Genomic DNA, 17,627 nt, shown 5'->3' on the forward strand with positions numbered 1-17,627 from the left:
GCCTATACCTCCCCCTGGTGTCCCCCTTCCTTCCCTTTTTCCTATGGTCCAATCTCCTGTCCCATCAGATTCCTTCTTGCCAGTCATTGACTTCATTCCCCCACCCCCACCCCCGCCCAGCTACCTTTCTGCTCTGTCCCCCACTTCTCCTTCGCGACATTGACCACTGCATTGGCACTGATTCCTGCACGCAAGCTGAGCTCGTTGACTTCGTTAACTTCATTATCTTTGCCTCCAACTTTCACCCTGCCCTCAAGTTTACTTGGTCCATTTCCGACACCTCCCTCCCCTTTCTAGATCTTTCTGTCTCCGTCTCTGGAGACAGCTTATCTACTGATGTCTACTATAAGCCTACAGACTCTCACAGCTACCTGGACTAGGTACTCCTCTTCCCACCCTATATCTTGGGATCTCCCAGTGGCCATACATTTTAACTCCATGTCCCATTCCCATTCTGACATGTCTATCCATGGACTCCTCTACTGTAAAGATGAAGCCACACTCAGGTTGGAGGAACAACACCTTATATCCCGTTTGGATAGCCTCCAACCTGATGGCATGAACATTGATTTCTCTAACTTTCTAACACCTCCTCTTCGTACCCCATCCCTTATTTATTTTTATTCCTCCCTCCTTTTTTCTCTCTCCGTCCCTCTCAACATCACTCCTTGCCTGCTCTCCATCTTCCTCTGGGCTCCCCTCCCCCTTTCTTTCTCCCTAGGCCTCCTGTCCCATGATCCTTCCCCTTCTCCAACTCTGTATCCCTTTTGCCAATCAACTTTCCAGCTGTTAGCTCCTTCCGTCCCCCTCCTGTCTTCTCCTATCATTTCAGATCTCCCCCTCCCCTTCCCACTTTCAAATCTCTTACCATCTCTTCTTTCAGTTAGTCCTGACTAAGGGTCTCGACTCAAAACGTCAACTGTACCTTTTCCTATAGATGCTGCCTGGCCTGCTGCGTTCCTCCAGCATTTTGTGTGTGTTCCTTGAATTTCCAACATCTGCAGATTTTCTCGTGTTTACCTTCCTGCTCACCTGGTCTCACCTATCACCTGCCAGCTTGTACTCCTTCACCCCCTGCCACCTTCTTAGCCCTTCCTTTCCAGTCCCAATGAAGGGTCTCGACTGAAACATCAACTGCTTACTCCCCTCCATAGTGCTGCCTAAACTGCTGAGTTCCTCCAGCATTTTATGTTGCTCTAGGTTTCTGTATAACTGCTTCTGTTTGAAATAAATTTATTTTCATTTGAGTTCTAAGTGGCCCGCTGCATATTGTAAGACAGTGACCATTCAGTTTTGGGGTCTTCAGCAAGCAGAAACACCAGCTCTGTATCTAGCTGTTGTGTCCTTTATGAATTTTGTGTGTGTTCAGGAAGGTAGTCTTTCAGTCTTCCACACTAGAGAACAGTGGCCTGATCTATTCCGTCCTTCCTCATTTGATAGGTTTACCATAAGATAGTAAGACCATAAGATATAGGAACAGAATTCAGTCTCTCAGGATTCAGTCTACATTCCCTCAATAAGAAGTGAATGCCTTTTTTAGATAAACAGACCAACTTTGAACACAATACTCTCATTGAACACAATACTCCCAAAGTCATGTAATCCTTACTCTGATACTGAAACTGTGTGCACCGAAGGCTGTCACATAATTTAGGTTCCTCGTTGAATATAAGCCTACAGTGACTTATGCACAAAGAAACCCATGTCCTCTAGAACATCAGCATTTCCCAATTACTCTCCATTTAAAAATACTCAATGCTTCTGTTCTTTTGTACCAGAGTGGATAACCTCACATTCTTCCACAATGTATTCCATCTGCCTTTGTACCCCGCTCAACTTGTACATAACCGTGTGAAACTTTCTTGACATCTCCAACACTCATCACTTGTCTTGTGTCACCAACAAACTTTGAAATGTACATTTGCTTGCTCAGTGAAATGAACACAGATTATGACTAGTTGGAGCCCGAGCGCCAACCTCTGGAATATGAGGCCAATCATCCTGAGAATTTGTTGCTTAGCCAGTTTTTTTTACTCCTTGTTTAACAGTTCTCATGAGCCTTGAGCGACATGCAGAAAACGCTGGAGAAACCCAGCAACCCAGCATCGACAGAGGGAAATCATCCTGATAAAGTGTCTCACCCCAAAATCCCGACTATTTATTTCCCTCCATGGATGCTGCCCGGCTTGCTGGGTTCCTCCAGCATCTTGAGCATGTTGCTCTAGGTTTACGGCTAGTACAGAATCTTTTGTGCCTCCATGTGCTGCGAAGCAAAACCAATCTGCCAGAGAAATTCAGTGGGTTGAGCAGTATTTGCAAGGGAAAGGAATTGTTGATGTTTCAGGTCGCAATCCTATATCAGGACATTGCATGGAGAGGGAAGGTAGCTGGTATAAAGAGGAGGGGGAGGTGAGAGGGAACAAGGGGGGGCCCTTTAGGTGATTAGTGAACCAAGGAAAGGTGTGAAGAATAAAACAGATGGAACCTGGGAGGGATGTGGAGGGATGGAGTTGGGAGGCAGGTGGAGCCAGTGGGAGGAGGAGAGAGGAGGGTGAAGGTGGAGGCTGCTGGACGGGTGAAAAGCAGGAACACAAATACTACCAGTGCTGGGACCTGATAAGTAAGGAAAATAATAATAGAATTTACATAGAACATAGAAACATAGAAAACCTACAGCACAATAAAAGCCCTTCGGCCTGCAGAGTTGTGCCAAGCATGTCCCTACCTTACTAGGCTTACCCATAGCCCTCTATTTTTCTAAGCTCCATGTACCTATCCAAAAGTCTCTTAAAAGACCCTATCATTTCCACCTCCACCACCGTTGCCGGCAGCCCATTCCACGCACTCACCACTCTCTGAGTAAAAAACTTACCCCTGACATTTCCTCTGTACCTACTCCCCAGCACCTTAAACCAGTATCCTCTTGTGGTAGCCCTGGGAAAAAGCCTCTGACTCTCCAGGTGATCAATGTCTCTCATCATCTTATACACCTCTATCAAGTCACCCCTCATCCTCCATCGCTCCAAGGAGAAAAGGCCGAGTTCACTCAATCTATTCTCATAAGGAATGCTCCCCAATCCAGGCAACATCCTTGTAAATCTCCTCTGCACCCTTTCTATGGTTTCCACATCCTTCCTTTAGTGAGGCGACCAGAGCTGAGCACAGTACTCCAAGTGGGGTCTGACCAGGGTCCTATATAGCTGCAACATTACCTCTCGGCTCCTAAATTCAATTCCATGATTCATGAAGGCCAATACACCGTATGCCTTCTTAACCACAGAGTCAACCTGCAAATAATTATCCTTGTCAAACAGTAACACAACTTATAGATCATCTATTGGTTTGAGCCACAGCAGAGAAATTGCCTATTGGCTACATTAAGTTGTTCATTTGTGTTGCACAATTTTGTACTCTGAAGAACTGTTATTGTGGTTTGGAGCTTCTCAGAGTCATGCAGCAGATTTTCATCTGTATCACGTCTACTGTGGATTGTCTTCTGATTCTGAAATAATGAGTTATTATTTCTTTGAATGAGCAATGACTCATTTACAATAGAACCACCCCTTCTGAGGATACCAAATTCAAAAGGGAAAAAAATCTCTCCAAAACAAAAAGCATTGTGGTATGGTTTCTAGAAACCTTAATGAAACATGTAGTGTTGGAATCATTAAAGGCAGGTGACATGGAAACAGGGAGAAACATAGAGTTAATCTCTTAGGCCAATGTCTTTTTTCAAACCAGTCATGAATTCTATTCGTGATTTGCAAAGATTCATTGCTTCTCATAGATAGATTCAATATTTTCAGATCTGAAATAGCTACTTTTCATTAAAGGGGAATAAGGAAAGGGAAATGATGTGTAATCAGATCTTACTTAGATGGAAGAAAATGGAAACAATTGCTTTTTAGTTTGACCCAAGTAGTCAGATATATTATTAAAAATTAATGTTGGAGGAGAACAGTGTTTCGAATATTAACATCAATTGAACCTTATTTCATGAATAACATGCAAGAAAAATAAAACTTAAGAAATAGGAGCGGGGAAAGTCATCAGTCCTCCTAGATTCTTCTGCCATTCATTAAAATCTTGGTTAATCTTAAGATTAACAAGATTAATTTTTTATAAAATACTAAGGCTTTCATTCTGATATTGAAACATTGAAAAAAGGGATTAATATGTTGCCTATTCTTCACTATTTTTTTCACTTGTATTTTTTTCTCACGGTAACACGTTGAAGCTGCACCCTCTCTAACATGCTGGTGGAGAGAGTTTTACTTGTTTTTTTAGCGCTGGAAATAGTTACATTCAGACACGTCTCGTTAGCGTGGCAGCAGGATGGCCGCATTGTTTATTCCAGGAACCAACTGATTGCGCTCATGCCCGCCGGATTAGCGAACAGAGCAGCGGACATCCCGGCTGAAATCTGGATGAAAACACACAGAGGATGCAGAGGGGGATCAAAAAGGCGAGGGAAGAGGACCGGGTCGAGACAACAGAGGCTTATGGAGAAGAGAAGTTATAAGTCTTGTCTCCCCTCTCTGATCATGGGAGATGTGAGATCGCTGGAGAATAAAATGGATGAACTGACGGCACTTGTCAGGGAACATTTCAGGAGAGCAGTGTCTTTCTTTTCTTTTTAAATCTTTTTATTAATTTTTCAAAATTGTAAACTCAATAACAAAGTTAGTACAAAGAGATTGGAATAATGTGCATCAGCATATTGTTATTAGTGCAGATTGTTATTAATGATTATGATATAGTTGGGATCACAGAGACATGGCTCCAGGGTGACCAAGGATGGGAGCTCAACGTTCAGGGATATTCAATATTCAGGAGGGATAGACATGAAGGGAGGGGAGGTGGGGTGGCGTTGCTGGTTAAAGAAGAGACTAACGCAATAGAAAGGAAGGACATAAGCCGGGAAGATGTGGAATCGATATGGGTAGAGCTGCGTAACACTAAGGGACAGAAGACGCTGGTGGGAGTTGTGTACAGGCCATCTAACAGTAGTAGTGAGGTCGGAGACGGTATTAAGCAGGAAATTAGAAATGTGTGCAATAAAGGAACAGCAGTTATAATGGGTGACTTCAATCTACATGTAGATTGGGTGAACCAAATTGGTAAAGGTGCTGAGGAAGAGGATTTCTTGGAATGTATGCGGGATGGTTTTTTGAACCAACATGTCGAGGAACCAACTAGAGAGCAGGCTATTCTGGACTGGGTTTTGAGCAATGAGGAAGGGTTAATTAGCAATCTTGTCGTGAGAGGCCCTTAGGGTAAGAGTGACCATAATATGGTGGAATTCTTCATTAAGATGGAGAGTGACATAGTTAATTCAGAAACAAAAAAAAAAATTCAGAACTTAAAGAGGGGTAACTTTGAAGGTATGAGACGTGAATTAGCTAAGATAGACTGGCAAATGACACTTAAAGGATTGACGGTGGATATGCAATAAAGGTTGCATGGATGAACTACAACAATTGTTCATCCTAGTTTGGCAAAAGAATAAATCAAGGAAGGTAGTGCACCCGTGGCTGACAAGAGAAATTAAGGATAGTATCAATTCCAAAGAAGCAGCATACAAATTGGCCAGAGAAAGTGGCTCACCTGAGGACTAGGAGAAATTCAGAGTTCAGCAGAGGAGGACAAAAGGCTTAATTAGGAAGGGGAAAAAAGATTATGATGAAAACTGGCAGGGAACATAAAAACTGACTGTAAAAGCTTTTATAGGTATGTAAAAAGGAAAAGACTGGTAAAGACAAATGTAGGTCCCCTACAGACAGAAACAGGTGAATTGATTATGGGGAGCAAGGACATGGCAGACCAATTGAATAATTACTTTGGTTCAGTCTTCACTAAGGAGGACATAAATAATCTTCCAGAAATAGTAGGGGACAGAGGGTCTAGTGAGATGGAGGAACTGAGCGAAATACTTGTTAGTAGGGAAGTGGTGTTAGGTAAATTGAAGGGATTGAAGGCAGATAAATCCCCAGGGCCAGATGGTCTGCATCCTAGAGTGCTTAAGGAAGTAGCCCAAGAAATAGTGGATGCATTAGTGATAATTTTTCAAAACTCGTTAGATTCTGGACTAGTTCCTGAGGATTGGAGGGTGGCTAATGTAACCCCACTTTTTAAATAAGGAGGGAGAGAGAAACCGGGGAATTATAGACCGGTTAGCCTAACGTCGGTGGTGGGGAAACTGCTGGAGTCAGTTATCAAAGATGTGATAACAGCACATTTGGAAAGCGGTGAAATCATCGGACAAAGTCAACATGGATTTGTGAAGGGAAAATCATGTCTGACGAATCTCATTGAATTTTTTGAGGATGTAACTAGTAGAGTGGATAGGGGAGAACCAGTGGATGTGGTATATTTGGATTTTCAAAAGGCTTTTGACAAGGTCCCACACAGGAGATTAGTGTGCAAACTTAAAGCACATGGTATTGGGGGTAAGGTATTGATGTGGATGGAGAATTGGTTAGCAGACAGGAAGCAAAGAGTGGGAATAAATGGGACCTTTTCAGAATGGCAGGCGGTGACTAGTGGGGTATCGCAAGGCTCAGTGCTGGGACCCCAGTTGTTTACAATATATATTAATGACTTGGATGAGGGAATTAAATGCAGCATCTCCAAGTTTGCGGATGACACGAAGCTGGGTGGCAGTGTTAGGTGTGAGGAGGATGCTAAGAGGATGCAGAGTGACTTGGATAAGTTGGGTGAGTGGGCAAATTCATGGCAGATGCAATTTAATGTGGATAAATGTGAAGTTATCCACTTTGGTAGCAAAAATAGGAAAACAGATTATTATCTGAATGGTGGCCGATTAGGAAAAGGGGAGGTGCAACGAGACCTGGGTGTCATTATACACCAGTCATTGAAAGTGGGCATGCAGGTACAGCAGGCGGTGAAAAAGGCGAATGGTATGCTGGCACTTATAGCGAGAGGATTTGAGTACAGGAGCAGGGAGGTACTACTGCAGTTGTACAAGGCCTTGGTGAGACCACACCTGGAGTATTGTGTGCAGTTTTGGTCCCCTAATCTGAGGAAAGACATCCTTGCCATAGAGGGAGTACAAAGAAGGTTCACCAGATTGATTCCTGGGATGGCAGGACTTTCATATGAAGAAAGACTGGATGAACTGGGCTTGTACTCGTTGGAATTTAGAAGATTGAGGGGGGATCTGATTGAAACGTATAAAATCCTAAAGGGATTGGACAGGCTAGATGCAGGAAGATTGTTCCCGATGTTGGGGAAGTCCAGAACGAGGGGTCACAGTTTGAGGATAAAGGGGAAGCCTTTTAGGACCGAGATTAGGAAAAACTTCTTCACTCAGAGAGTGGTGAATCTGTGGAATTCTCTGCCACAGGAAGCAGTTGAGGCCAGTACATTGGCTATATTTAAGAGGGAGTTAGATATGGCCCTTGTGGCTACAGGGATCGGGGGTATGGAGGGAGGGCTGGGGCGGGGTTCTGAGTTGGATGATCAGCCATGATCATAATAAATGGCGGTGCAGGCTCGAAGGGCTGAATGGCCTACTCCTGCACCTATTTTCTATGTTTCTATGTTTCTATATATAGAATGAATTTTAAGTAACATAAATATAAAAGACTTCCAAACTCATAATGAAATTAATCATTAAAAAAAGAAATAAAAAGAAAAAAATATATATAAACAAAAAAAAACCCAAAAAAAGCAAAACAGGGCTAGACCAACAGCTTGTATCAGACACATTCAATAATGTTGTTAACTCCGCTCCTCTCATCATATAATTTAAGTTTAGAAAAAAGATTCAGAAAGGTCAGATTACATCATACGAAAATGTCGTGTAAAAGGTTTCTGAGAGCAGTGTCATGTGCTTCACTGAGACGTGGCTGCACGAGGACATACCCGATCAAAGCATTTCCATAGAGGGCTTCCAGACATTCGAGCTGACCGGAATTGCACTGAGAGCGGTAAGCTTAAAGGAGGGGGGCTTGCGGTTCTGGTAAACAACAGATGGTGCAGTCCTGGGCACATTACGATCAAGGAACGTGTTTGTAGCCCGGATATTGAACTTTTTGCTGTTGGACTCCGGCCATATTATTTGCCAAGGGAAATCTCGCAATCAATTGTGGTTGTTGTGTACATCCCTCCCTCTGCCAACCCGACGTTGGCGTGTAACATCATTTATACCGTCATAGCCAGATTACAAACCCAGCACCCGAGTGCCCTCATTACCATCTCGGGTGACTTCAACCATGTTACCAAGGCTAGAACACTGCCCAACTTCACGCAGTATGTGAGCTGTACAACCAGAGGGGAGAGGACTCTGGATTTGATGTACGCTAACGTTAAGGATGCATACAGCTCCTCTCCCCTCCCCCCACTGGGAAGGTCAGATCACAACCTGGTGCACCTAAAACCCTGCTACGTTCCTCTGGTGAAAAGTAAACCTGCAACCTCGAGGACAGTGAGAAAATGGTCGGAGGAGGCTTATGAGGCACTCCAGGGTTGTTTTGAGGTGACAGATTGGCAGGCACTCTGTGAGCCACATGGAGAGAATATTGATGGGCTCACATATTGCATCACTGATTACATCAACTTCTGTGTGGACTGCAATGTTCCGACAAGAACTGTCCTTTGTTATTCAAATAACAAGCCATGGGTGACAAAGGACATTAAGGACATCCTGAACGCTAAAAAGAGGGTGTTTAGAGATGGAGATAGGGAGGAGCTGAGGGCAATACAGAGGGACCTGAAAGCCAGGATCAGGGAGGCTAAAGACAGGTACAGGAGGAAGCTTGAGTGGAAACTCCAGCAGAACAACATGACAGAGGTCTGGAGGGGGATGAGGACCATCACTGGGTTCCGGCAAACTAGCAACAGAGGAGCGGAAGACAGTGTGGACAGGGCCAATGAACTTAACCTGTTCTTTAACAGATTTGACATTGTGGCCCCTGCCCATCCCCCACATGAGCCATCTGTTGTTGGCCCCCAACCAACACATATTCCACTCTCCCCTCCTACCCCTCCTCACAGTCACCCACCCTGCTCTCATGACTATACCCCTTCCCCACATGAAACCACCACAGTGGGCTTCACAGCTGAACAGGTGAGAAGACAGTTGAAACGTCTCAACCCAAGCAAGGCTGCAGGACCGGATGGTGTCAGTACCAGGGTGCTCAAAGCCTGTGCCCCTCAGCTATGTGGAGTACTTCGCCATGTATTCAACCTGAGCCTAAGGCTCCGCAGGGTTCCTGTACTGTGAAAGATGTCCTGCCTCGTCCCTGTGCAGAAGACACCGCGCCCCAGCGGCCTCAATGACTACAGACCGGTGGCATTGACCCCCCACATCATGAAGACCCTGGAGAGACTTGTTCTGGAGCTGCTCCGGCCTATGGTCAGGCCACACTTAGATCCCCTCCAGTTCGCTACCAGCCCCAACTAGGAGTTGAGGATGCCATCATCTACCTGCTGAACCATGTCTACACCCGCCTGGACAAGCCAGCGAGCACTGTGAGGGTCATGTTTTTTGACTTCTCCAGTGCGCTCAACACCATCCGCCCTGCTCTGCTGGGGGAGAAGCTGACAGCGATGCAGGTGGATGCTTCCCTGGTGTCATGGATTCTTGATTACCTGACTGGCAGACCACAGTATGTGTGCTTGCAACACTGTGTGTCCGACAGAGTGATCAGCAGCACTGGGGCTCCACAGGGGACTGTCTTGTCTCCCTTTCTCTTCACCATTTACACCTCGGACTTCAACTACTGCACAGAGTCTTGTCATCTTCAGAAGTTTTCGGATGACTCTGCCATAGTTGGATGCATCAGCAAAGGAGATGAGGCTGAGTACAGGGCTACGGTAGGAAACTTTGTCACATGGTGTGAGCAGAATTATCTGCAGCTTAATGTGAAAAAGACTAAGGAGCTGGTTGTAGACCTGAGGAGAGCTAAGGTACCGGTGACCTCTGTTTCCATCCAGGGGGTCAGTGTGGACATGGTGGAGGATTACAAATACCTGGGGATACGAATTGACAATAAACTGGACTGGTCAAAGAACACTGAGGCTGTCTACAAGAAGGGTCAGAGCTGTCTCTATTTCCTGAGGAGACCGAGGTCCTTTAACATCTGCCGGACGATGCTGAGGATGTTCTACGAGTCTGTGGTGGCCAGTGTGATCATGTTTGCTGTTGTGTGCTGGGGCAGCAGGCTGACGGTAACAGACACCAACAGAATCAACAAACTCATTCGTAAGGCCAGTGACGTTGTGGGGATGGAACTGGACTCTCTCATGGTGGTGTCTGAAAAGAGGATGCTGTCTAAGTTGCATGCCATTTTGGACAATGTCTCCCATCCACTACATAATGTATTGGGTGGGCACAGGAGTACATTCAGCCAGAGACTCATCCCACCGAGATGCAGTACTGAGCATCATAGGAAGTCATTCCTGCCTGTGGCCATCAAACTTTACAACTCCTCCCTTGGAGGGTCAGACACCCTGAGCCAACAGGCTGGTCCTGGACTTATTTCATAATTTCCTGGCATAATTTACATGTTACTATTTAACTATTTATGGTTTTATTACTATTTATTATTTATGGTGCAACTGCAACGAAAACCAATTTCTCCCGGGATCAATAAAGTATGACTATGACTATGACTATGGCTATGACTTGAGGAAGCTACCGAAACACAAAAATACAGACACGAGTACAGTTGGTGACCAAAACTCTCATGCTGCGTGAATGCTTACTACTAAGAATGATTTTCTTCCTTGCAATCTCTCTGTAAAACCACCAACTATAGTATTGATGACAACAAACATATTCACTTTAAAATTGGCTGTTCTGGCATCAACTGATTTAAGAGACAAACCAGGCTGAAGGTAATCAAAGTGGCTTCCTGTACTGACTTATTTAATTGATGACAGTCTTGTATCAAATAATGTCTTAAAGTAATGAATTCCATTCTTATCCATCGAATGCAGCCCATTATATGCAATAACCTGATTTGTTGTCGGAAAGTTGGTACACTTAGAACAAAGGATAAATGAAATGGGTAAAGCATATCTCAGGGCTACCAAAACATATTGGTTCGACTGGGATATGTACAAAAATAGCACAGGTTATCCGTCTAATATACTCTTGACCTTAATAATTGTCTGAAGGAAATTATGCCGCAATTTTATACTTGTCGAAAGCTACCTGTGAAACCTATTCCATCTGATAAAAATTGGGACAATACATCACTCTTTATGCTTAGGTGCTTACCTATAAGTTAACAGATGCAACATTCTGAGTTTGCAACCTCTCCGTTAATTTTTCTTGTTGTTTTATTTTAAAGTAGAATAGAAAATTGTTTGCTTCATAACACATTACTGCCCCTGGTACTTTAACAAGTTTCTAAGGCAAAATAAAAAAAAAGTTCTGAATTCTTTATTGATAGATTTTGACTCCAATCATGGAACAAATGAATAAGAAGTGGAGACCAAGCTAGCTGGCAGACTGATAGAACTGGGCAGCGCTGGGCAGAGACAGTGGCAGTGGTCCAAGCTGTGGTAAAACTATCTACTTCTCTTTTATCCTCTGTGTAATGTTTAATGTTCCAATATACTTTTTTTCTTATAAAAGTAAAAACACCAAAGGTAATTTGGAATTCTATTTCTTCAGCTTTATGATGTGTGAAAAAATAAACTTGTTGGAAATCACCACTCATGACTACTGTATCCAAGGCGATCTGCCGGCAACAGAGTGGAATGAAAGCTCCTCATTGTCCTGCAATAAAGCATAAAATTGTAGGACTATAAATAGTTGTTTTGCAACCATATTTATAATTTCAGAATGCAAATGACTTTGAACTAAATTTTCTTTGCGAGCAGAGATTCCTTAAGCAGTCATTGCTTCATTGAAATAATGTTCCATGGTTTATGATTAAGCAAAACAAATTGTTTTCTTATGATTTAGTGCTGGTTGTTCTGGCTTCTAACCTTGCTGAGGTAAGAGCTGCATCTTCAAGAAAGGTTTTTGGGACCTGGGTGGTGAGATTCAGAAGTACCAGATGAGCAGAAGTGCCATCTGAAAACTTGCCATACGCCATAAAGAGTGTAATAGATGAAGTGTTGCCTGGCCATCAGCAACAAGAGCACATATCTCTACAGAGCAATGAATTATATGCAGAAGGGTAAACAACGCATCCTTAGCAATGAAAATTAAAAGGCACTAAGGGAAAATACAATATACATCAGCTGGCAAATGGAGATGTAGGAAAATAACTGTTACTACAAGATTACCAAAAACAACCAGAAGCAATACATTTAATGGTCTAATTTTAGACTTCAAATCTCCCTCAGTTTAAGTACAACTAAATGTTTTGCGATTATTCCTTGCTTTTAAGGTGTGAATTTTAAATTGTTCTTTTTCTACAGGATTGCTCCTGAACATTATCATTTATTTTCTGAAACAAAAAAAAGTAACCAGGAATTTTTAGAGGCCATCTCAACACAAGGCAAGATAATTAGACAGAGAAAATTCAAATTACAATTCACTAAAATTGCACAGGCAAAACAGATAAGCTGCGTTATTAGCTCAAGCTAGAAGCTGATGTTCATTATATTGTATTTCCAGTTAATGTGAGAATGGATCTGGTATATAAGGACAGTGTGATCACTCATAAGTACATTTTTCCCATATGCATTGACTAATGAACATGGCCTTTGTTTCTACCGTGTAAGCAGGAGCAAAGCACTAAAGTCCATTCATCTTAGTCGTACCATTTAAGAATATTTTACCATGTCAATATAGAAAGACATTGCACGCATATGTACACCCTATTAAACTCATAAAGATCAGGTATCCTTGTGTTAGGTGACAGTGGAATGCTTTGTTGGGGTGAGCTCACCTCATCACCTGTTTAATGTTGTTGCCTGAGTTGAATTACCTGGCGGCTGAATGTATTTGTAATTTGTCGCAAATATCTTGACTATAAAGTTCTGAAAATTTTGCACAGAGGTGGGGAAGAATCTCAGTGGTAATCCAGAGCAACAAGAAAGGTTTAAAAGGTGAATTTTTAGTGTGGCTTTTGAAGGAGAAGTGCACTGAGATGTGGTTCCATGAAGGGGAAGTGCCACAGTGGTAATTAACTGGTCGGCTCATGCAGATGAACAGTTAAAGCAAGTAAAATGAGAGTTCAGTTATTTTGTTGCGATCATTGGCACAAGGATAGGGTCATGGGAAGGTGGGATTGACCTTCCACTTCAGTGACCTGGGGGGATCTGGGAAGCACTGGCTGGAACAATAGAAGCAGATTCAATACTGATTTTCAGAAAGGAAATATATAAATATGTCAAGGAGAAAAGTTGCAGGGTTGTGAGGAAAGTGCAGGGAAGTGAAACTAAACCATAGTATTTTAAGCAGGTAGAATGTGCACGTGGCCTCCTCCTGCATTGTATTACTCTGTGTGCCATTACTGAATAGTCAAATTAATTCAAATAACATAAAGAATTGTGTCCCAGAAACTTCAGCACTTTCTCAGCATCACCCACATTCTGAGATAAGGGAGCGAGTGTGCCATCACCTCCTTTCCCCTTGCTAGCCTCATTATTTCAAACTTCTAGCATTAAATATCAAACAGAAAACAGCAAAGCTTGAAACAGTCAGACAGCATCTGTGGAAAGAGAAGAAGTGTTAACATCTCAGGTCAAAGGGCTTTTATCAGAATCTGGAAATAGGAAAAACAGCTATAATTTGCAGAGAGAGATTGGCAGAGGGATGGATAAGACAAAGGAGATATCTCTGATAGGGTGTGTTATGTTTATATTACATAACCATATGCCACATATTGTTACATTTAACGTAGTGAATTAATAAACAAGAATGCTTAATCAACAAGATATTTACATGATTGCTCAAATATTATTGAAGTATTATATACACAACTCCTATGCTTAGCTATAAACTCCAACTCAATAGAGACCACGTCTCAACTATATACACAGCATACTATATAATACAGCTACTATATGCAGACATCCACAGCATAGTAAATTTTAAATTGTCCCATTCAAGCCTGAAGATTAATTCACTGTGGAGGACTTCTTACTCTTGTTGGATAATGCCTTTCCTGACAAGGGGGATCACTATGCTTGGCAGGTGAGACTTGTGGCTGTGAAACAATCTCAGGTTCTGGGGCCTCCTCCGTGGTAATTGTAGGAATTGGCTCTGAGACTGCAGGAAGTGGTTCTGACAGTGGTAGCCACCTTCCATCTCTAACAATTGACCCCTCAAATGATCAATGTGTCATCTCCAGATGATATCAGGCACAATCTCCACTGAGCAGGGCACTGGTCCAGTTCTGTCCTTAACCCCTTCCCAGTACCATCTTTTGATCACCTTTATAGTCCTTCAGCAGGAGTGAAACATTGAACCTCTTTGTGTGAGTAGTCTTCAATTTGCCTCAGTTATTTGTCCTGCATACTCCTCCTGAGATTAGGTTTGAGGAGATCCACGCGTGGGTTGCAAGGGATGGCCCAGAAACAACAGAGCTGGTGAATTGTTGGTTGTGCAGTGTGCTGCATTGCGATATGCAAAAAGGAAATTGGAGAGCTTCTGATTCAGTGTTCATGTAGTGTGTTCCCCTGACATGGTTTGCAGTGTGTTCTCTAGACTCTGGACAAAACTTTTTGCCGAGCCTTTTGTAGTTGGGTGATATCGTGCAGATGTAATGCAATGTCTTATTCCATTCATTTTCAGGAATGAGTGAAACTGTTCCACAATAAACTGGGGTCCATTGTCACTGACTAAGTGTACTGGAACACCAGTCCTTGTGAAGAGGCTTCTCAACACATAAACAGTGAGCGAGGCTGTAGTGGAAGCTATTGGGATCACTTCTGGCCACTTTGTAGCTGCATCCACTACTACAAGGAAAGCTGTGTCCACGAATGTTCTGGGAAAATCCACACGAATCTTCTGCAGGCCACTCCCGGGGATAGAGAGGCACTGTTCTTGGCATCTTCTGGACATGTTGGCATCCCGAACAGTGCATGGCAATCTGCTCGATTGCTGATCTGTCCCAGGCCACCAGATAAAGCTTTGAGCCATTGTTTTTATTTTTACCATCCCTAGATGACCGGCATGTAGCTCCACCAACACTTTAGCTCTCAGCTTGGATGGTACAACCTCAATCTCCACGTATGGCAACTCCATCAAGGGCACATCCCTTGCTTTCATGCTGGTAAAAATAGGAGAACTGGCACTTTGGGTGGCCATGTAGACCGGAGGCAGTGGGGGGTCTTGTCTGCTTTCCCTTTGCATCATCTCTGCCATAATATGGAGACTTTCAATTTGTAGTAGGAAGAATACGTCAAGAGGAGTTAACTTTTTTGTAAATTTTTTTGGTATTTCTTTTTCCAGCGTAAACAGTATTTCCATGATTAGTCATCCCCTTGAATTAAATCTTGTAATTATGTCCTCCAAGAAACAGAGCCCATCTGTGGATTGAAAATGGACACGAGTTGTTGATGATCAGTAATGAGGGTAAACCCTCTCTCATACAAGTATTGATTGAAACACTTTACATCCCAAACCAGACCCAAGGCCTCTTTGTCAACTCATGCATAATTTTTCTCAGCAGTGGTAAGGAAACATGATGCAAAGGCCGTGGGGCATTCATTTCCATCACTCATAACATCTGACATGACTATGCTTATACTATTAGCTGAGGCATCGCAGGCAAGCTTCATTGGACAATGTGGATCATAATGTTTGAGTACAGTGTCTGACATCACCATTTCCTTTGCTTTTTGGAAAGCCATCTCACATTGCATTGTCCATTGCCATTTCATCCTGATTTGTAGTAATGCATGCAAGGGGTGGAGTACAGTAGCCAGGTTTGGCAGGAACCTGTTATGGTAATTGACAAATTCTAAAAAGAACAGCAACTGTGATATGTCCTTTGGTGTTGAGGCAATCCACCACCGCTTGAATTTTCTCAGCACATTTATGTAATTCTTGTGCATCAAAGGTAAGTGGTACTTGGTTGAAAGAATTCACACTCTTTTACCTTTGATATGTTTGAGTTTTCCAAAACGATCGTTGAATACTGCTCTGCCATCATCCAGTACCTTTCTTAATCTGCATTCAGTTGTCTTTATTGCCAGGGATGTGGCATGCAAATTGTAGATGGATCTCCAATCATATTGCAGTTGTCTCAGCTACTCATATCATCACAATGTTGCCCCTCCTATTTTTACCACATAAAAGCCCAATGTGGTTTGTTGGTTATTGTATTTCACTGTTACAAATGTCATTCCCAAAGGAGTTATTTTTTCTCCACTATAAGTTCTCAGTTGGATATCTGCAGGCTTCAGTTTAGTATCTTTTAAATGACGTCCAAACTCATTTCGTGAAAGGACTGAAACAGTCAAGCCAGTGTCCAATTCATTCTGGTGTAAACTATATTGCTTGTCTGTTATTAGTTTTCACATTGTAAATCTTAAGGCTACATGGTCTGGTATCACATCATTATCAAATTTTTCATCAACAGCTTGCAGGTTAGTGCTCTTTTAGAAACTGCAACTTGACTTTTTTATCTTTGTATCGTCTATGGGAGTCCATTTATTTTTGCCTGCCTGACATGTTCTTTGTATATGACCTACTTTGTTGTATTTTCTGCAAATTTCATCCTTAAACCTACATTGGACTGGTGAATGTGAGCCCTGCACAATGGTAACACAATTTGTATGGCTAGGCAGGTTTCTGTTTATTCATTGCAAATTTTGTTCACACTCAATTTCATTCCTAACTGCAACTCGATTGCATTTCTGTTTGCTGTTTCCATTGATACAGCAATTTCAACTGCTGTTTTAAATGTGAGCTGCGCTTCAGTTAGGAGCCATCTTGAATGCTTTCTTGTAGGATTCCAGTGCATCATTAAGTTCATCACTGAACTAACAATGCTCAGACAATTTCTTCAATTCTGCCACATACACTGAAATGGATGCCCCTTCCTTCTGATTCCACTTATGAAACCTAAAGCGTTCTGCAATCTACAATGGTTTCAGTTCTACATGTTCCTGCATTACTTTCATGACATCTGCAAAGCACATTTCTGCTGGTTATGTTGGAGCAGTCAAACTCTAAAGCAAACTGTATGCCTTTCAACCCAAGCACTGAGCAAAAATTGGTACTTGTTTCTTATTGGCTATTTCAGTTGCTTTAAAATACTGTACAATTTGTTCAGTATATGTGAGTAAGTATCCATTGAGCAATCGAAGATGCTTATCTTTCTGATGTAGCCAGACATTTCTGCTTTTTCTTTAACTCAACCCTCTCTACACATGCTGTGTTGTGCATTTTTTTCTCGACCATTCCTCGCTGCACTTCAATAGGTCGATGGCCATCTCAGGTTTATTGTAAAAATATCTCATTGCCACTGTTACGTTTTATAACTTCAAAGCATTAAACTAATTGGAAGAAAAGCAAGGGAGTCCAAAATGATGTAAGTCCTGATGAAGGGTCTTGGCCCGAAAAGTCGATTGTACTCTTTTCCATAGGTGCTGCCTGGCCTGCTGAGTTCCTCCAGCACTTTGTGTGTGTTGTTTGGATTTTCAACACCAGCAGATTTTCTCTTGTTTGCGAGTCTTCATTCCTTCAT

The sequence above is a fragment of the Mobula birostris genome, chromosome 1 (genome assembly GCF_030028105.1).
Source record: "Mobula birostris isolate sMobBir1 chromosome 1, sMobBir1.hap1, whole genome shotgun sequence".
In the NCBI taxonomy this organism is placed as follows: Eukaryota; Metazoa; Chordata; class Chondrichthyes; order Myliobatiformes; family Myliobatidae; genus Mobula; species Mobula birostris.